The sequence below is a fragment of the Cicer arietinum genome, chromosome 6, assembly GCF_000331145.2.
Source record: "Cicer arietinum cultivar CDC Frontier isolate Library 1 chromosome 6, Cicar.CDCFrontier_v2.0, whole genome shotgun sequence".
NCBI classification, from domain to species: Eukaryota; Viridiplantae; Streptophyta; class Magnoliopsida; order Fabales; family Fabaceae; genus Cicer; species Cicer arietinum.
The window spans coordinates 61,114,045-61,136,519 of NC_021165.2; the positions used below are offsets into that span (position 1 = coordinate 61,114,045).

At 28.6% G+C, this 22,475-nt stretch overlaps 1 long non-coding RNA gene across 1 annotated transcript; it reads left to right on the forward strand.

Annotated features, from left to right (window-relative positions):
- The first annotated feature begins 18,477 nt into the window (after positions 1 to 18,477).
- LOC140920849 (uncharacterized) lies at positions 18,478 to 19,129 on the forward strand. The gene is made up of 2 exons (XR_012163404.1): positions 18,478 to 18,669; positions 18,761 to 19,129. It is a non-coding gene; the product is annotated as an uncharacterized lncRNA (long non-coding RNA).
- Positions 19,130 to 22,475: the final 3,346 nt, after the last annotated feature.

Sequence of the window (22,475 nt, forward strand, 5' to 3'; positions counted from 1 at the left end):
GGTAGCATGTGGTTTTTGCGGGTGTGGGATACCGGTCAAAAGGAGAAACAATTATGTATTTGTATACTATTAAACACATTTTTTAATATGTTTTTTTTTTATTTTATATAATTGGTTAAAATTCATATAGATCTGACTAAATCATTTGAGTCTCATATGTATTTGTTGGAACTCGTGTAAATTTTAATCAATTAAAAACTGTGTTTTGAAAAATATATGTTAAAGAGTGTGTTGTTAACATTATTCTTAATATAAAGATATTGTTATATGATCACATACACTTGTAATTATCATTTGTTGACATATTATTATCATAAAGGGATAGAATGTTTTCTAAGGGGTTTTCTCAAGAGTATGTGTGTGAGCGTAAATTTATCTAAAATAGATTTAGTGTTTTGATTTAAGTCAAAACTAAATTTCATATAGATGATTTTGTGTGTCTTTGTCGATTATTCAATTCTCAATATCAATTGAAGTTTTTGAATTAGAAAAACATGCTGAAAGCTTCAATTTATCATGCATAACTTCAGGTGTGTTAAATAAATTGACTTACAAAGATCCTGAAAGCAATTCAAAATGTTTTTTGAACAAGTGAAATGATTCACTTGACGTATGAATTGACTCATTGAACTCTTTGGAAGTCCATGTGAACCTATGTATGCAATGCATAAGTCAACACATGCAATTCAACATTAAAATTAAGGGTTATTTGATCACATATGAATCAATTCATAGAGAATGTGAGTCAACTAACACGTGCAGGAGAGTTAGTTTTTTTTCGATTAAAAATCAATTGTTTTTTTATGCATTTTGTTTTGTTGTTTCACTACTAAATCATATTTCTTAACTTCTAACACGTTCCTTCATTTATAATTGATTACTTTCATTCATTCAAGAAAAAAAAATCAAGATTACACACTTTTTATAATTAACTTCTTGTGTGATTAAATCTATGAGATAAAAACATGAAAGGTGGCATATCTATTGTTTGGAATGATTGTCTCATTTGTGAACAATTGAGGGTTCAATATACATGTTGCACCTTAAGGGCAGAAAAATATGGTTTTCGTGATGGATTTTATAGAAAATATGATTCTTTGAGTTTATAGGGAAGACTTGATTGTTTGTACAAACTTTGTATATACAATTTGTCGATGGGTCTTTGTAAGCGTTCATATTACATATAAAGGAGAAAACTTTCATCTATATTGAAGGAGTATTAGAAGTACTTTACATAGTAAAAATGAGTCGATGAACAAGTATAAAAATATATGTTGATTTTCATTTTCTGTCTTTTATTTTCTGAATTTTATGCTCAATTTAATTTTGTTTTTAATGTTTTGGAGACAATCTGAATATTTTCTATTTTTGATATAAAAGTATTTTCTAAAACTGAAATTTTAGTATTTTATAAAGAATAAAGATTTATCTAGACCAAATATGTATTTAGCTTACTTTTTTGACAATATATATTTTGCTTGTTAAATACAATAGTTACTCTTACTCGTCTTCCTTAACCTTTTTTCAAAACATAACAATTGTTTCCTTAACTTCATTTTTCTATTAAAAAAAAAATCAATTATTAATAATATATGTATATTTTAATAAAGAAAAATAAAATAAAATAAAATAAGCGATGTATGAGAAGATATAATTGATCATAAATATATATTTAGATATTAAAGAGATATTAAGTATTGATAAAGAAAATAATCAATCAAGTTTTAGTATAATCATTTATCCTTTTTAACTCTATTCTTTATTTAAATCATTATACTTATTATTTATTTTTTAATTAATCTTGTTTGTTTAAATAAAATTTGTAACTTTAATTATTTTAATTTTTAAAAGGATAGACACTTGAACAATAGTGTATAAATAATATTGTTTTATAATTATTTAAAGATTAAAAAAGTTTTTAGTTGTATAAAATTTTATTTTTAGCTTTTGTAAAATATTATATTTTTTAGTCTTGACAAAAGTATCCTTTAAACAGTTTTAGTTCATACTAGCTAGAAGAAAATATGTGTAATTTCCCTTCAACTTTTAAATTTTTGAATAATTTTTTTCATTTGTATAACATTTAAAAAAATTACTCTACACAAATTTAGAAAATCTTTAACTTAGAAGGAATTAAATATAATTTTTGAAACATCATAAATCCAAAATAAAAGTATAAAAAATATAGATCTATAAATCAAATTTTAAGTTCATTTTTTGTGAAATAAATTTTTATAATATTATAAATATATTTAAAAAAAATCATTCAAAAATATATGTTTCATCCAACAAGGATTAAAATTACTTCTCTTATAGTTTTGTAAGGTAAACAAAATGAAATTTTTTTAAAGAGCTTAAAAACAAAAATTTAAAATTTTAGTAGGACTTAAAACATATTTAACTCATTAGTTAAATGGTTAAACAAGTTTTTGATCCATATAATTATATCAAATTTTTATTTTAAGTTCTATAACAAATTCTTTCAAATTTTTTTCCTTCAAATATTTTTAATTATTGTAATTATAGTCTTTGCTTTTTAATATTAGATCATGTGACAAATGTCAAATGATATTTTTTTTTAATGATCGATGTATCGTATTAAAACTTTAAAATATCATTAACTAATAATTTAATTATTTAAATTTTTAATTTAATTATTTAATCTTTATTTTAATTTTAAGGTTGTTGATAAGTTATAAAAAGATTAAATGTGATGTTGTTTTAAAGGTTTTAACAATGACATATGTCATAAAAAATTGTTGGAACTTGTCATATCGCGTTTCAATAAAAAATAGAGACTACAATTAATAACAGAAAATATTTAATAGACAAATATTTCAAGAAAAGTTTTATAACAAATTAACAACTGAAAACAAAATTTTATATATTTATAAGAATGAAAAATTTATTCAACCTTTTTGTTACAAGTATGAGTATCCTTATTTAAAAATTAAAATATTTTACAATTTGATACCTATACTTATTTATTTGGTGGTGGTTGAAACTACAAACAGATGTTAGATACGCATACCCTATATATAATTATTTCGTGTTTCTTTATATGAATTATTTTTGGATATTGCCCATGTAGACATATTTAATTAAAATTATTATGAACTGCACCAACCACCCTGGACCACTGACAACGGGACAATGCCTTTTAACAATTGGAAAAAATAAATGAGTACTCATTTCAAAGGATAAAATTAGGTATTATATATTGTTGAAAAAATTAATAGTTCATATATTTTTTGGATTTTGTAAAAATATATATATTTTATAAGTGAATAATAGTACTTGATATATATTCATAAATTTACATAGGTGCTAAAACAAAAGTTAATCTACCTACTCTCGACCTTTCCTCTACTCTTCATTTCCTTTTTATTCATTTACCGAAGAAGGTAGTTTGAAGTTATTGTTTAACTCAAAATCATAAATCTACAATGTTTTCTCTCATTTTATCTAGATATAAATTGTGTTCATGTAAATATGGTTTTTATTTTGAATTTTTTTCCAGTTTCATTGTTAAAATATGTCGTTTTAAAATTAAATTTATTAATAAGATGTATTTTAACGATATGGTATAATTTTGTATGAAATAAAAATTATGTAACTTTTTAAAACAATACATATATATAATTTTTTTTTCAATATTCTCTAATCCTTATTTTTAAGATTATTATTGTATAACACGCATTCATCTTAATAAATATACAGCTAAAATACTAACCAAAAAAAAAAAAACACATTTAAGTTAATTTTAATTTTCAAGAAAGTATATAAATTTTATTTCAATAACTTTTTATTTTCTTTTTATTTTTTTAATAAAATGTTTGAATGGTTTGCTGAACTTCAGAAATTCTCTAACTAAATTTTTCTTCTTTTCCGATGAAGATATGTATTTATAATCAGAGTCGTCTTAAATATTTTATGGAATATATTTAATTTTAAAATTTCGATCTTTAATTTTTATCAAAAAAAAGATTAAATCCCTAATAAAATAATATTCAATTTTAACAATAATAATAAATAATAAAATAAATTTTAGTCCATATAAATTATATTTTATAATTTTATTTTATTTTCTATAAAAAAATCATCTTTTTAGTTTATAAATTTTTATTTATTTACTTTTAGTCTCTATTTCAAAAAAAAATTTAAAAAAGTTTGTAAAAAATGATACTTTTAATCACTAAAAAAATCTCTGTAAAATTTAAAGTGAATAAAATTTTTTTGAGACTAAATTTAAAGTGTCATAATTTTATAAGGATTAAAAATATATATAAAAAAAAATTTGACCCTCATTGTCATATTATAAAAAAAAATAAAAATGTGTAGCTCTGACCAATTGACTGTTTTATGCTATCAAACTGAATAATTAGCTCTGTTTATGATATACTATAAAATCGTAATTTACCATAGATATATAGATGCGCCACGGACAAAATTAATCAAAATAAAGAAATTTAGTTTTAAATTGTATTTAAAATCAAATTTTTGACTATAGTAGAAGATATGGTAGGTGTAATTAATATATACATTAAAATTCATAGTATTGCAACCGTAATTAAGATTGTGGAGTGCATTTAAAATCACATGGAGAACTGTCTTTCCTTGTGAATTATTTTACCTCACAGTCGTGATTCTTAAAACTACACAGATCTTCGGGTGGCACCTACTAACCTACTTCCTCATATTTATCTCGAGGATATGTTGATCTTATTTATTATATGTGTGAAAGACATGTCATATATATACTTACTAACTGTAGATACAGAAAACCTACAGTTTATGGAAAGGTAAGTAACAATCTCTTTCAACAACTTTGACAAATTGTGCTCATTTAGTTTTAATTTATGATTAATTAGTAATTAATTGTTGATCATCCAACAATATCCTTTTCAGCTTCGGATTCCATTAATTACTTATTCAATTTTATATATATACATAAATATTTGTGCTATATACTGGCATACACTTAATCATGATTTAGGGGGAAGAAGAGTTTCATGGATAATAATTAATTAGTAGTCGCAGATAAATTAACTAATAACAAATAAATTTATAGTAAATAGTAGATAAATAAAGAAATAGTTGATGATGGAAAATTAATTAGCATAATATTTAAAGTGTTTGGTGAAATTAATAGTTAAACTAGCTGATAAATATGGATTTTTTCAAATTTTGATTTTGACTTTATATTTTTAGAAATTATTTTATGGTTTAAAAATAATAGAAGTTATTTTAAAGTAATTTTTTATTATACGTTTAATGATAATAATTTATTTTTCGTGATTAGAATATTCTTTAAGGTATGCATTATTATTTCTGATATGTTGAAGAAAAAATATTCAAAAACAAAATACGTTTAAATTCTTATATTTTTCTTCACTTTTTATTTCCTTATTATTGAGTATTTAAGGTAATGTAAGCCACAAATTTTTATATATTTTGTGTCATTGAGTAGTTTATTTATTGTTTATACTAAGAATTAAAAAAAAATTATAAACAACAGAAAATAAACTATGATTTATTTTAGATAATTATCTCTCGATACATTAAAAAAAAACTTTTCGTTACTAAAATGTCCCAAACTTAGAAAGGAAAATCTACTACATGATCACCTTAAAATAAGATATACATATACATATATATATATATATATATATATATATATATATATATATTAAGATTATAATAAATAATAATAATTTTATAAATTATATTATAGCATATATCATAGTTAAGTGGAAAAAAATTCTCGCATGAAATTTTAAATATTCTTTACTTTTGGAATTATATAAATTGTCCAAGACTTCAATGATTGTCAAATGTTAATGTCTTTTTAAAAGTAAATATTTCACCATTAATTTGTTTATTGTGAGTTTTTCTCTCAATTAATTTTAACATTCCATGGAATATTGTTACAAATTATTTTAATAATATATTGTTGTAGTTTAGTGTAGTGAGTATTGACTCGATAATTTTAAATTGAAAGAAAGACCACAATGTAATGTTTATTGCATAATCAAATTTAAGATATTCCAGCACGTTCAACACAATAAAAATCTAACTATTACATTTTAACAATTCAACACAATACACAAAAGTTCCACATCCAATAAATAATATGTGTGTTTCTACGATCATATACTCATCATTTCATATTTCACACAATTTAGATGAAAATGTTGATATCAAGAAAATGTTAGATTTCAAATAATTAATAAATTTTAATTAAAAATAAATCATTTAGAAGAATCTGAGTTTAAATTTTTATTTAAATAATTTTTAATAAGACTTTTATTTACTCTTAGTCAAACTCTAAATTACCAATAATTTTTTTTTCTCGAAAATTAAAAGATTAAGACCAAACAAAAATTTCACACAATTTAAAATTATTTTAACAAATATCAATTTCAATATAGTTTATTAAAAGTACATAAAGCACTTAGGGTAGTTTGGTTGGTGGAATTTGAAAGAGGAAATAAATAATTTAAATAATATTTATATTGTTCAATTTTTAACGGTGAAGGAGAAAAGTCTTTCTCAATCTCATATTGTTCCCTTTCATTTTGAGAGAATTTAAAGAGGATTAAGATATTTTATAAATTATTTGAAGCTTAAGTTTAAGAGATTAATGAATGTGCATTGTTAATATAAAACTATTTTACACAAATAGTTGATTACATTATTTATGATGTGGTTATTGTTTCAAATGATTACAAAAGTATGATGACATATTAATATCAATAACTCTAGTTGACCGTCTATTTAAAATTAAGTTACACTATTGATGCAAAACTTATTTTCTCTAAATTTAATTAAAATTATTCATTTCTCCTTTTTAAAGCAAACATGTCATTATTCTCATTCTCCCCCTACTCTCCATTCATTTCATTTGGTTAAACCAAATAGACCCTAAAACTAAGGCGAAAACTGATGTCTAGAGCCAACCCCTCCACCAAAATGTTTCTACATCAATGAGTAAGATAATATCTCCTTATCACGACGAAGATGATTTGCAACTCAAAGGAGTGGAGAATAATTGGCAATAATTTCTCAAGATATAGAGTACTTGATAGTATCAAATTTAAGCAAAAGAACAATTTTTAAATAGAAAATATCAAACCCAAGATTTTATATGTGAACACACACGGTAAATAAGAAAGAAAAAAAAAACACCACAACTTAGTTTGACATCTTTTACCTACATCTATAAGAACATCTCAATATAATTCATTTATCATTTAAAATAAAATTACAACAATTTGTAATCAACCCAACATATGTATCACTCTAGAATATTCTCTCACATCTAAAAGATACAAAGAATAATAACACTCACATCACACACCAATAATCACGACACTCTCATCTTACGAGAACATGGTTGGGATACTTCAACTCTATATAATCACTCAAAATGAAGTTTCTACAACTCTTCTCATGATTGTCCAAATTTGATGATATTTTATCTCTTCACTAGTTTCTTTATTTATAAGATAGAGAATTTGACTTCATAAAAAAAAAAGATTAATATTCCACAATTCCAATGAATTCTATAAGCTTCTAATTCATTCTTCTAATATGAATGTACAAGTCTCAACGGTCAAATAATAAGACCTTGAAATATTCATTCTCTTTTTCCATGCATTGAAATTGCACACTTTGAAAATTTGAATTAACTCCTAAATAATTAGTCGATTATGACATTTTGTTTTCCTTATAATCAGTCCAAGTAAATCTTTTATATATATAAGAGGCGAATTACATAATAAAAGGGGAGGTACATTTTGTTGAAAAATTACACTTGTATACATGTGAGAGCTTTGTCTATTTTTTGTTTTAGATTAGATCACTCCTTTGATCGATATCAAGACACCACATCTATTTGTAAAGATCATTCACTTTAAAGTATATCATTCATGCTCTCCCATAGAAAAGTGTGGCCCCATCCAACTATGCTTCATCCACATTTTCTTTTATTTTTTCTTATTACAATTCTGCTTTATATTTCTTTATTATTTTAGTCCCTGCAACTTTACAATTCTTATTCTAAATTTCACATAATTTGTATTTTGCAAATAATATGCATCAAAGTGATGGCTAACATTTTTCAAATTTGAAGTTATCATTTAGATCCCATGGAGTCTCATTATCAAGCTTCTCCCTCCTTTCTCAATTTGAACGCATTTAGTGATAGTGATTGGACCCAATTTATCATTTGGTTATTAAGTTATTTGTTAGGTTGTTCACCGATTTCCATGTTATCCTTGTATATAGTTATTTGTGATTTTTCATTCAATGATTAATATTATATTTATTAATAAAAATCAACACAATGTAGTGGAGAATGATTTGGGTGATTGAAACATGAATGAAAGAAAGAGGGTTTCATTCGCGGCACACTCAGGGAAGAAGTGCACAATTTCTTATGTATAGGGGGTGTAGGAAGTACATAGAGGGGTGCACAGTTATAAAAGGCCAATAAGGAGTGTTTCTGATGTAGAAAACGGGGTTACCGATAATAAAAAAGCCCAAAACTAATTTCTATGCATTTTTAATTCATCCATTTCTAAAATCTTACCCCCAAAGGGAAGGAAGATGAAGGATTTTCATGAAGTGAAGGGTAGGAAGGAGGTTTTTTTTTTAATAATGATTTTGTATTTAGTTTAAGAAGAAAGAGATAAATTTTAAATGGTTTTTAAGTTATAATAGTATTAGTGGATCTTTCTTCACTTCTTCCTCCAAATCTTTTCAAAATGGAGAGAGTAAAAATTATTTTAAAATGTGTTTGGATGGAGTAATTGAATATTTTAGAAAAAATAAAATTTCAAGTAATTCAAATGCTTCCATTTAATTTCATTTTATTTTTAAATTTTATTGTTTTGATAAAAGAAATGTTCCTTTAAAATTGAGCTATTTTTATATATTTCGAAAAAATATTAGAGCAAAAATAAAAGGTATATATTTTGGCCGAAACTAAAAATTTGTAAAAGTTGAGGGACTATTTTGTAATTTTAAGTGACCAATTTGCAAAATTTAAGAAAATTTAGAGACCAATTTGCAAAATTTAAGAAAATTTAGAGACCAATTAGCAAAATAAAAAAAATAAAAAATAGGGACTAGTAATATTTAAATTTTGAAACGTATAAGACTAAAATTATGAACTTACAAATATTATATACTATTTTTTTATTCATTTTGGTCCTTTATCTTTTATAAGTTGTATATTTTAGTCATTTTCATCTTAACTCTTTGAAACAAATGTATAATTATTGTGATGAACTATTGAGATCAATCTTAGTTCAATTATAAAGTTAATTGCACAATCTTAAAAGGATGAGATCGAAATACAGGAAATTTTGATAAATGTCATTTGATTCAAAGAGTTGACATATGTTTTAAAGCATGAAAGAATAAGTTTTTTTTTAAGTGCAAGTCTATTATTGTGTTAAATAAATGTTTTTCTAAAATAATATTATAGTGGATATACATTAGCAATTGTTAGAAGATATTCCAATTACCGAATATTTTTATAACCACTACGCCAGAAATGACATTTAACAGCGCCCATTTTACAGCGCTTTCTAAACACAAGCGCTGTTGTAATTATATTTTAAAAATAACGGAACCTATTACAGCGCTTTTTATGTAAAGCGCTGTAAAACAAGCGCTGTAGTAGGTCATATAACGTTTGCGCATCACGTTATAAGGATTTTACAGCGCTTGTCAAAAAAGCGCTGTAAACGGAAGCGCTTTCGTAAATGTGTTACAGCGCTTTTTTCACAAGCGCTGTAAAACACATGCGCTTTCATTGAATTTAACTACCTATTACAGCGCTTTTTTCACAAGCGCTGTAAAACACATCCGCTTTCATTGAATTTAACTACTTATTACAGCGCTTTTTTCACAAGCGCTGTAAAACACATGCGCTTTCATTGAATTTAACTACCTATTATAGCGCTTTTTTCACAAGCGCTGTAAAATACATCTTTCAAATAATTATATACGTTGCGAACCCTAATATCCTCTACGTACTGTGCGGCCATCTACGTTGTCTAAGGTATTTTTTACACATGATCTGTTCTGTTTTGAAATTTTTAGTTGATATTGGTTTCTTTTTGAAACTTGTTGATATGTTTTGAAAGCTTATTATTTTTGTTACTGCATTTATATAGGTGGTATAATATGGATAGGAAATGGATTTCAGCCAATCGATTGTCAAAAGAGTATGAAATTGGAGTGAAGGAGTTTGTTGAGTTTGCAGTGAAGAATGCAAAAGATCCAAATAGAGTAGTTTGTCCTTGTTTAAAATGTTGTTTTGGAAAACGTGTTAGAGAAGATGAATTAGAAGGACATCTAGTATGTAATGGAATTGATCAAAGCTACACATGTTGGATAAGACATGGTGAGAAAAAAAAAGGAAACATTAATTTTGAGAATAGTTCTACATATGCTTCAACTGATTTCGATACAGATACATATGAGCCGGACCGAGTTGATGAGATTGCAAAAGCAGTTGAAGAAGATCTTCGAGATTGTCCTAAAATGTTTGAAAGTTTGTTGAGTGATGCAGAGAAAGAATTATATAATGGTTGTACTAAATTCACAAGACTGTCAGCGATATTAAAGTTGTACAACTTAAAAGCGAGTAATGGATGGTCTGATAAAAGCTTTACAGAATTATTAACACTCATAAAAGATATGTTGCCAGATGATAATGAACTTCCCAGTCGAACCTACGAGGCTAAACGGATTTTGTGTTCTATTGGAATGAGTTACGAAAGGATTCATGCGTGTCCTAACGATTGCATTTTATTTCGAAACGAATATGAACTACTTAAGGCGTGTCCGAAATGCAATGTCTCTCGATATAAGAAGAAAGAATCTACTCCAGCAAAAGTCGTGTGGTATTTTCCTATAATACCAAGATTTAGGCGCATGTATCGCAGTGAAGAAGATTCAAAACACTTGACATGGCATGCAGATGAAAGAATTAGAGATGGAATGTTTCGACACCCTGCAGATTCCCCACAATGGGCAAAAATTGATCACGAGTATCCTGAATTCGGGATAGAGTCAAGAAATCTAAGACTTGCACTTTCTACTGATGGAATGAATCCACATGGTCTTCAAAGCATCTCACATAGCACGTGGCCTGTGATTTTGGTAATATATAACCTACCTCCATGGTTATGTATGAAGCGTAAGTTTATGATGTTGTCTCTGTTAATTTCTGGACCCAAACAACCGGGGAATGATATCGACGTATACTTGACTCCTCTAATCGAAAATTTAAAAAGTATGTGGGAGACAGGTGTGGAAGTTTATGATGGGTATAAGAAAGAATGTTTCAATTTGAGGGCTATGTTGTTCGGCACAATTAATGATTTTCCAGCATATGGTAATTTATCAGGATATAGCATTAAAGGTCAGTGTGCATGTCCTATATGTGAAGAGAGTACAAATTGGATGCGGTTGAAACATTGTAAGAAGAATGTGTTTCTTGGACATCGTAGATTTTTACCTTATAGTCATCAGTATCGTGGGTGGAGAAATGCATTCAATGGAAAATCAGAGGAAGGTAAAGCTCCTTTAGCACCGACTGGATATCAAATACTTGAAAAAGTACAAGGTTTGACCAATAAATTTGGCAAACCTTTTGCGGGAGAGCTGGTGAAAACTGGGTGGAAGAAAAAGTCAATTTTCTTTGAATTGCCATATTGGAAGTCATTGTATGTAAGACATTTCCTCGATGTGATGCATATTGAGAAAAATGTATTTGAAAGTGTTATTGGTACGTTACTCAATGTTCCAGGAAAGTCTAAAGATGGCGTCAATGCAAGATTGGACTTGGTCGATATGGGAATAAGAAATGAACTGGCTCCAGTAAAGAAAGGAAATCGCACATATCTACCTCCAGCCGCTCATACTCTATCTAGAAAGGAAAAAATTGTTTTATGTAAATTTCTACACGAAGTTAAAGTTCCAGAAGGATACTCTTCGAACATTAAAAATTTGGTTTGTATGAAAGACCTCAAGTTAAAAGGTTTGAAGACCCATGATTGTCATATTATAATGGAGCATTTGCTACCAATAGGTATACGTTCCATTTTACCTGAAAAAGTTCGACTAGCCTTAACTAGATTATGTTTCTTCTTCAGGGAAATTTGTAGTAAAGTGATCGACCCTCAGAAATTACCGACATTGCAGAGGGAAATTGTTGTTACTTTGTGTGAGCTTGAAATGTATTTCCCACCATCGTTTTTTGATATAATGGTTCACCTTACTGTTCATCTGGTTAAGGAGACACAACTTTGTGGGCCAGCTTATATGAGATGGATGTATCCGATAGAACGATATATGAAAATATTAAAAGGGTACGTAAAAAGTAGAAGTCGACCAGAAGGTTGTATTGCTGAACGATACATTGTTGAAGAGGCTGCTGAATTTTGTACTGAATATCTGTCCAATGTTGAATCCATAGGGCTTCCCATGTCTCGTCATTCGGGAAGACTATCAGGAGAAGGGATAACTGGAAGGAGACTACTGACTATATCAAGGACAGAATGGGAGCAGGCACAATTGTATGTTCTGCACAATGATGATGAGGTTCAACCGTATGTTACAATACACATTGATCAGTTATCTCGTTTGAACATGAATAGGAATCAAAATTGGATAACTCGAGAGCACAATCGAAGTTTTGTAACATGGTTAAAAAATCACATAATGTCAAAATTTGATATAGACCCCGGATCAATTTCAAATAGATTGAGGTGGCTAGCAAATGGTCCGAGCTTACATGTCTTTTCTTACACTGGTTATGTTATTAACGGCTACACATTTTATACCAAAGAACAAGATGATCAGACCACTATGCAAAATAGTGGAGTCACTCTCGTAGCTGAAGCGATGCATGTCTCAAGTGCAAAAGACAAAAACCCAATATATGCAAATCTATCATATTTTGGGGTTATCGAGCGCATATGGGAGTTAGACTACACAATGTTTCGTGTTCCCATATTTGGTTGCAAGTGGGTCGATAATAATAATGGCGTTCGGATTGATGAGTCAGGATTCTTGCTTGTCGATTTTAATAGGGTGGGATACAAAGACGAGCCTTTTATTTTAGCGTCGCAAGCTCAACAAGTGTTTTATGTCACTGATCCTTCTAATGATAAATGGTCTGTTGTCCTATCGACCAATAAAATAAGTGATGATAACAATAATGATGAAGATGTTGGTAATGATCTTTTATTTGCAACATCACAACAACCACATGAAATTGATTCAACTGATGATGGTTTATATCTTAGAGATGATCATGATGAGGGAATTTGGATTAATCCATCGTTTCGTATTGTAAATGGACAAACAAATGTGAATGTCACCAGGAAAAGAAGAAGGGCATCTTAATGTATATATATGTTTAATTGTTTTATATAAGCTATGCATGTAATCTGAACTGTGTTATTGTAAATATGCATGTAATCTGAATTGAGTGTTTTATACTAAGTTCTGATTAATTTATTTTCTGATTAATTTATTTTCTGCTTATATTTAGCTTGATTTGAGTGTTTTATACCAAGTTCATGTAACAATGAGTGTTTTATATTTAGCTTGATTTACATGAACTGAACTGAATATAAATTAGTAATTTACATGAACTGAACTGAACTGAATAGAGAGATTCTCTTTTGCTCAGTGCATATATATATATAGATTCTTCAGAATACTCATTTCTAATAATTCATCATCTCCTAAAGTATTGTGATAAAGACAATGATAACAATATTTTTAATCCAATAAACAATGATAAAAATGTTTTTAATGTCATCCCAACCCAAATAAACCAAACACAAAAATAAAATAAAGAGACATTTTACAGCGCTTATCTTAAAAAGCGCTGTAAAAGATCCTTTTAAAAATAAAATAATGAGTGTTTTATACCTTTTACAGCGCTTTTCACACAAAGCGCTGTAAACGACTCTTTTGAAAGTGAGTAAAAAAGACATTTTACAGCGCTTATTTGACAAAGCGCTGTAAAAAAGCTTTAAAAATAATATTCATCAGACACCTAATTTCTTCAAACACCTTGTACGCATCATGGGAATCCAAAAAACATCAGACACAAACCCATTTCTTCAAACACCTTGTACGCATCATGGGAATCCAAAAAACATCAGACACAAACCCATTTCTTCAAACACCTTGTACGCATCATGGGAATCCCCAAAAACACCAGACACAAACCCATTTTTCGCAACATGGCAATGATCCTGAATACCAATTAAGTTTCGATTTAAGAAGGAAAGAGAATGTAAAGAGATAAAAAGGGTGTTGAGGTGGAGATTGAATTGTGAAAGAGTAAGCTTTGATGTTTGTGAAGAAGATGCATAAAAGGAGAAGAGTTTGGTGAAGAGGAAGGGATTTTTGTGGTGACCAGTTACTACTATGTGGGTTTTGCATGCATGTTGAGCTTGTTTAAAAAATAACATAACATAACAAAACACAAAAACAATAAGGCCTTTTACAGCGCTTATTTGGAAAAAGCGCTGTAAAAGAGCCTTTTAAAATTAACATAAAGAGACATTTTAGAGCGCTTATGTGGAAAAGCGCTGTAAAAGGCTTTAAAAAACATTCATATAACATAATAACACACGGAGGTCTTTTACAGCGCTTATTTGGGAAAAGCGCTGTAAAAGAGCCTCTTAAAATTAACATAAAGAGACATTTTAGAGCGCTTATGTGTAAAAGCGCTGTAAAAGGCATTCAAATAACATAATAACACACGGAGGTCTTTTACAGCGCTTATTTGAAAAAAGCGCTGTAAAAGAGCCTTTTAAAAATTTAACTAAAGAAGCCTTTTAGAGCGCTTATGTGTGAAAGCGCTGTAAAAGGCATTCATATAACATAATAACACACGGAGGTCTTTTACAGCGCTTATTTGAAAAAAGCGCTGTAAAAGAGCCTTTTAAAAATTTAACTAAAGAAGCCTTTTAGAGCGCTTATGTGTGAAAGCGCTGTAAAAGGCATTCATATAACATAATAACACACGGAGGTCTTTTACAGCGCTTATTTGAAAAAAGCGCTGTAAAAGGCATTCAAATAACATAATAACACACGGAGGTCTTTTACAGCGCTTATTTGAAAAAAGCGCTGTAAAAGGCATTCAAATAACATAATAACACACGGAGGTCTTTTACAGCGCTTATTTGAAAAAAGCGCTGTAAAAGAGCCTTTTAAAAATTTAACTAAAGAAGCCTTTTAGAGCGCTTTACAAAATAAGCGCTGTAAAAGGCTTATAAAAAGCGCTGTAAAAGTGTTACGTATATATAACAGTTACCTCTTCAGTTTCCTCTTCATTACGTAACCTTCATCTCAACCTTCATTTCTTCTCTTCTTTTGCAAACCCTATCATCCCGTCCTTTACGAACCTTATTTCCACGATCATCTCCTTCATTTCGAACCTTATTTCCATCCAAGATCATCTCTCCCATTTCACACAATATATTTTCATTGAAATACGTAACCCTCATTACGTATTTCTTCAAACCGTATTTCTGTGAACCATATTTCTGTGAACTTTCTGCAAACCCTCTTTTCTTTGCATTTCGTCTTTCTTCGAACCATCATTATTCAGGTATTGATGTTATTAAATTTTTGTAATCATTAGAATGCATGTTGAGCTTTTTTAAGATATACTGATACATGTTGAGTTTGTTTATAATAATGCATGATCCATGTTGAGCTTGTTGATGTTATACTAAAGTGCATGTTGAACTTGTTGTAGTTAAATGGATACAAACAAAGATTTAGAAGTTCAAAATGAAGAAGTTGGCACCTCTAAGACTTACGAAAAAGAAGTCAAACGTGGTGCAACTATCATGCAAAGGGTGATTAAAGCACGGAGCAGTGGCATTAAATTTGAGGTATACTATATATACTCTGTTTGCTGTGTGTTTTTTTATCTTTTTTTAGGGTTTAGGGCATGTACTTACTATATGAGTTTATTAGGTTGGCTGGAACGAGAGTGGTCAGCCAGTTGACCCCAACAGCTCCATGTTTGTAAGCTACATTGGGGCTGTTGTTCGTCAAAATGTCCCAATAACAATAGACAACTGGAGAGATAAGGCGTTGAAGGATGCCAAAGATATCATCTGGAATGACATTCAAGTAAATATTTTGATCTACTCTTTTGTCATTTATAATTTTTTTTCTGTAAAATACATTACTTATAATTGTTTTCATTGCAGACCACTTTTGTTCTTGATGAGGAACGAAAGTCATATGTTTTGAGAGTTGCTGGGAAAATCCATCGTGGATTTAGATCCCATCTCTCAAATTTCTATCTAAAAGATAGAGAAGGAAACACAAATGCTGAACCTCCAAAGATATATCAACATTATATATCAAAGGATGAATGGAGTGCATTTGTTTCCAAACGTTCTGACCCGGCGTTTGTCGTAAGTGATTAATTTATTAGCATTTGTGTTTTATTATTCATATTCGTAGCGTATTTTAAATTTTTACACAATTGCTATTTTTTTTTTATATAGAATATTAGTAAGGCAAATCGCGAACGGGCAAGCAACCCAAAACACCCATACAAGAAATCACGTATGGGATATGCACGCCTTGAACAAAAAATTGTAAGTAATTAAACATCACTTGTAATTTGTATTATAAACTATAGTGTGTAACTAATTTGTATTATTTTGTTTATGATTTTAACGAATAGAGAAAAGACACCCAAGCCGATCAACCCTTGGGTCGTCATATCTTATGGAAGGAAGCGCGTGTTAACAAAGAAGGAGTGGTTGATAATGAAAATGTCAAGAAAGTTGTAGAACTTTGTGTAAGTATATTATCACTTTAATATTTTTTAATATTGTATTTTAAAAATGCTATTGAACTTATCTTTTTAATGTTACATGTATTTTAGGAAACTATTGAACAAAGTTCTGAAACTCAAGAGGGCAACAAGGATACGTGCAGGGACATTCTTGGGAAAGTGTTTAATGTCCCTGAGTATTCCGGTCGAGTGAGGGGGAAAGGATTTGGCGTAACTCCCAAAAGCTTTTTTCCTCAAGAGAAGCGCCAAAAACCTTCCAACGAGGAAGTATTAGAGAAGCTCAGAATCTTATCGGAGCAAGTGGCACTCTTGGTGAATACGAATAAAGACAAGCAACTTCCGGTTCAGCTCCAACCTGAAATACAAATGGAGAGTGAAACCGGGAGTTGCAACGTCGGTTTGAAGAGTATTCCCGAGGTAATTAATTACTTACTACTTACTTGCTTATGTAATTACTTATGTATTAAACAAACTTATATATTAACTGTACTTATGTTTTAACTATTGATGTAGGGTGTCACTACATGTGTCCTATACTTGTCCTCGCCGACTCAACGGAAGGTGGGAAAAGGAATATTGCACAATACTTCGGGAGAAGTATTGCACAATATTCCGATCCCCGCGGGCCATGTCAAAGTATCGCCTACGGTTGCTTTCGAACCAACTGCACCGTTGCCCATACCGGACAAATTAATTATTTGAAATGAAAGGTGCTTTTTAGCTTTTTATGGCACTTTTTTTAAAAAGCGCTGTCTTTTATCTTTGTATCCAAAATTATTTTGATCCAAAATCACTTCACAATCAGTGCACACAACAACAAAACATATTCAAATACCATAAGCAGTTCACACAATCAGTAGAACATAAATCAGAACTCTGTAACTTTTTTAACATATATGTAACTCTGTAATTTACAACCTAAGTAACTACATTCAGATACATATATACAACCTAATTTACAACCTAATTACCTACATTCAGATACGTATATATATATAACCTAATTTACAACCTAAACTACATTCAGATCCATATGCATGTTCATATATTGTGTCCTATGATCATTTACATATAATAACTAACAGAATATACATTATATGCACTAGCTACCATATAATATTCAGATCCCTTGCCCAGCAGCAAGCTATTTCCCAGAAAATCAAATAATTTTCATGTCAAGCACGTACTGACACCATTCTTCCTTTAATTCCATCAGATCTTCCTCAGAATATGATGGACTGGAATTGTCAAAGTACTGCAATATAAAAATTGAACATATTATATTAAGTTAGTATCAAATATATAGATAATTTATATATGAAAATCATATAATGCAAATACCGTACCGTTTCTGGGATAATAGTTTTATTCTTCTCAACAATCTCCTTCATGAATCTCAATATGTAGTACCCACAGTCGATGTTATTTGTTTGACGAGGGCACTTTATTGAGATCCATGTAATGTTATTAGACTTCTGCTTCGACACTTTAGCACCTCTTTGAGCTCGATAAACTTTTAAGGCACTATCGAATGAATAAATGTGATTATTAGAGCATGAATATTTATATATATATATATATATAAATATTCATGCTCTAATAATCACATTTATTCATTCGATAGTGCCTTAAAAGTTTATCGAGCTCAAAGAGGTGCTAAAGTGTCGAAGCAGAAGTCGAATAACATTACATGGATCTCAATAAAGTGCCCTCGTCAAACAAATAACATTGACTGTGGGTACTACATATTGAGATTCATGAAGGAGATTGTTGAGAAGAATAAAACTATTATCCCAGAAACGGTACGGTATTTGCATTATATGATTTTCATATATAAATTATCTATATATTTGATACTAACTTAATATAATATGTTCAATTTTTATATTGCAGTACTTTGCCAATTCCAGTCCATCATATTCTGAGGAAGATCTGATGGAATTAAAGGAAGAATGGTGTCAGTACGTGCTTGACATGAAAATTATTTGATTTTCTGGGAAATAGCTTGTGCTGGGCAAGGGATCTGAATATTATATGGTAGCTAGTGCATATAATGTATATTCTGTTAGTTATTATATGTAAATGATCATAGGACACAATATATGCATATAATGGATCTGTTAGTTATTATATAATGGATCTGAATGTAGGTAATTAGGTTGTAAATTAGGTTGTATATATGTATCTGAATGTAGTTACTTAGGTTGTAAATTACAGAGTTACATATATGTTAAAAAAGTTACAGAGTTCTGATTTATGTTCTATTGATTGTGTGAACTGATTGTCTATAATATGTTCTGTTCTACTGATTGTGAAGTGATTTTGGATCAAAAATAATTTTGGGTACAATGATAAAAGACAGCGCTTTTTAAAAAAAGTGCCATAAAAAGCTAAAAAGCATTTTTCATTTCAAATAATTAATTTACAGCGTTTAAAAAAAAAAAAATACATTTTACAGCGCTTTTTTTAAAAAGCGCTGTAAAATGTTGTTCTAAAGCGCTTTAATGGTGCACCTTCAACAGCGCTTCCGTGAGAAAGCGCTGTAATATGTACAAGAAAAGCGCTGTAAAATGCAGACCCATAATATGAAATTATGGGTAGGCATTTTACAGCGCTTTTTCGAGAAAGCGCTGTAAAATGCAGACCCATAATATGAAATTATGGGTAGGCATTTTACAGCGCTTTTTCGAGAAAGCGCTGTAATATGTACGCCCGTATATGAAATTATGGGTGGGCATATTACAGCGCTTTTGTTAGAAAGCGCTGTAATATGCACACCCATATATGAAATTATGGGTAGGCATTTTACAGCGCTTTTTCGAGAAAGCGCTGTAATATGTACGCCCATATATGAAATTATGGGTGGGCATATTACAGCGCTTTTGTGAGAAAGCGCTGTAATATGCACACCCATATATGAAATTATGGGTGGGCATATTACAGCGCTTCTTCGAGAAAGCGCTGTAATATGTACACCCATAACTCATATGACGGGGTGCATATTACAGCGCTTTTTCGAGAAAGCGCTGTAATATGTACGCCCATATATGAAATTATGGGTGGGCATATTACAGCGCTTTTGTGAGAAAGCGCTGTAATATGCACACCCATAACTCATATGACGGGGTGCATATTACAGCGCTTTTTGTGAAGAAGCGCTGTAAAATGTGCATAACAAGCGCGCGTTGTATTTACATGTTTTATAGCGCTTTTATAAAAGCGCTGTTGTATCATTTACAGCGCTCGTTTCCACAGCGCTTATTTTTTTGAAAAAGCGCTGTAAATGGCTTAAAAAAAGCGCTGTAAAAGCCGTTTTTTCGCGTAGTGAACTTTTGTTGTGATTGTAATAAAGACTAAAATACACTACTTATAAAAGATAAAATACCAAAATGAATCAAAATAAAAATTAATGATCAAAATGAATTATAGGTAAAAGATAAAAAAACAAAATTAAATTTAAGCCTAAATTTTTTTGTTACTTATTATGTTTTTGGTATTGGATGGGATTGATAAAAAAGTTTCATATTTTTTTAAATTTAATTGTTACGTAATGTTAATATAAAAAAATTTATATTATTAATACATTACAATTATTTATAATTTTAATAATAATTATAATAATAATTATAATAAAATTTAAACATTATAAATAATTTAACGGTTAAAAATAACTGAGAGTGTAAAAATTACATTGACGATACATAAAAATTAATAGCATTGCTCAAAATATATAAACCATTCAAAATTAACACGTATCATTCGGGAGCTCGGGAGGTTGTATATTCGTGATGTTTAAGCATTATCAATAAATTAAATCCTATTTATTTTATTGTTGTGGTGAAAAAAAAAATAATCTAAGATTTGAAAGTTCTAAGAGTTGAAATAAGTATTAAAAAAATTGATAAATGAGTTGAAAAAGATTACCGGGTCAGTGAACAATGAGAATTGATACATTAAAAAAGACACGCGTGTTATACTTAACGAGAATTTTTATCTAAACCATTTATTGATAAGTATTTCGCTCATTCTCACATTATATATACATGCATGCAAGGATGAACTCAGAAAATTTGAGTAGTGGAAGCATTATATATCACTTTTAATAATTGTCGTATATAATATTATAGTATCTAAATTTATCAAAATTATAAATAATACTACTATCTCTTTTATTAGTAATATTATAAATCAATATCTAATAAAAGTTAAACTAATTAATCAAAAATATATTTAAAGACTAATTAACTAATAAAAGATATATTTAAAATTTTATTTTTATAATTTTAATATATTTAAAAACAATTATAAAAGTATTACTTTGACATATATTTAAAAATTTCAAAAAATATTATGAAAACACAATCTAATATATATTTTTATTATTATATGACTTATTTTTAATATATTAAATATTAAAAGTAATTTTTTTTATCCAAAACTAAGTATAGGCATTCACCCACAATAGCTTTTGCATAGGTCTGCCCCTACATGTATGCATATATATTATCAAGAAATTTTGGCTAAAATCGTTTATATCAATTTACCTCAGGTTCCTAAACAAACAAAAAAATTCTTCATGACTTATGTGTTAGTGGCATGAAAAACGATCACAATAAGATAGGCAAATCTGTAAGAGCATCTTCAATAGTAGTCAAATGAGTTCGTCCGTCAACGTAATTTTCAATTTTTGGTGAGAGCTCACGATTGAAGTTGTGTCAAGCTATAAGAGACGGTACTTTTATAATTTAATAATAATAAAATTATAATCGTTACCTCCTTTTTATTAATTTATTAATAATAATAAATTTAAAATAATTAGTGGATCATATTTAATAGACCTATTTTGAGTTCACCATTGGAGTAAAAATAGATGAGTTGCTCCAAAATAATGTGAACCTCGTCTAATAAACCTCATCTTGGATTCACAGTTTGAGATGCTCTAAGATAAAGACTTTCGACCTAAAAATATATATTTTTAGATGCACTTCTTTTGTACTTTGTCCTAATATATTGTTGAAGTTTTCAATTGTAGATTTCTTTTCACTATAACCTTTTTTTGAGAAAAAAAATTCAAAACACTCCTACTTTAAAAAATATATATATACTAAAACATCTTATTTTTAATTTAACATTTTCAAAATACAACTACATATATAGAGGAATTAATTTTATTTTTCAATGTTCAGTCACATGCAACTGTGTATTTCACTTTTTATTTTTATTTTTATTTTGGGGGAGGGTCAACCATCGGAAGTGCAACCTCCGATCCTCCTAATATCTATATATAATAATATTTTATGTATTTTGTTATTAATTATAATCAACTAAGTAGTACTATTAATAAATTAATAATATTTTATTATTATTAAACTTAAGTTTTTTTTACTAATAACAAAAAAGGTTGGAGGTTGTACTTCAATTGACATAAATCAAAATTTTTCTAGGCTTAATTGCAGTTTTGGTCTTCCTATTTAAGTTGAATCGCGAAAGTAGTCCCTCCATTTTATTTCTCCCCAATTTTGGTCCCTCAAACATAATTTTAATCCAAAACTTGATGAAATTTTATTTATTTATTTATTTAAGTCACACCATGTCTCAAGATCTCATT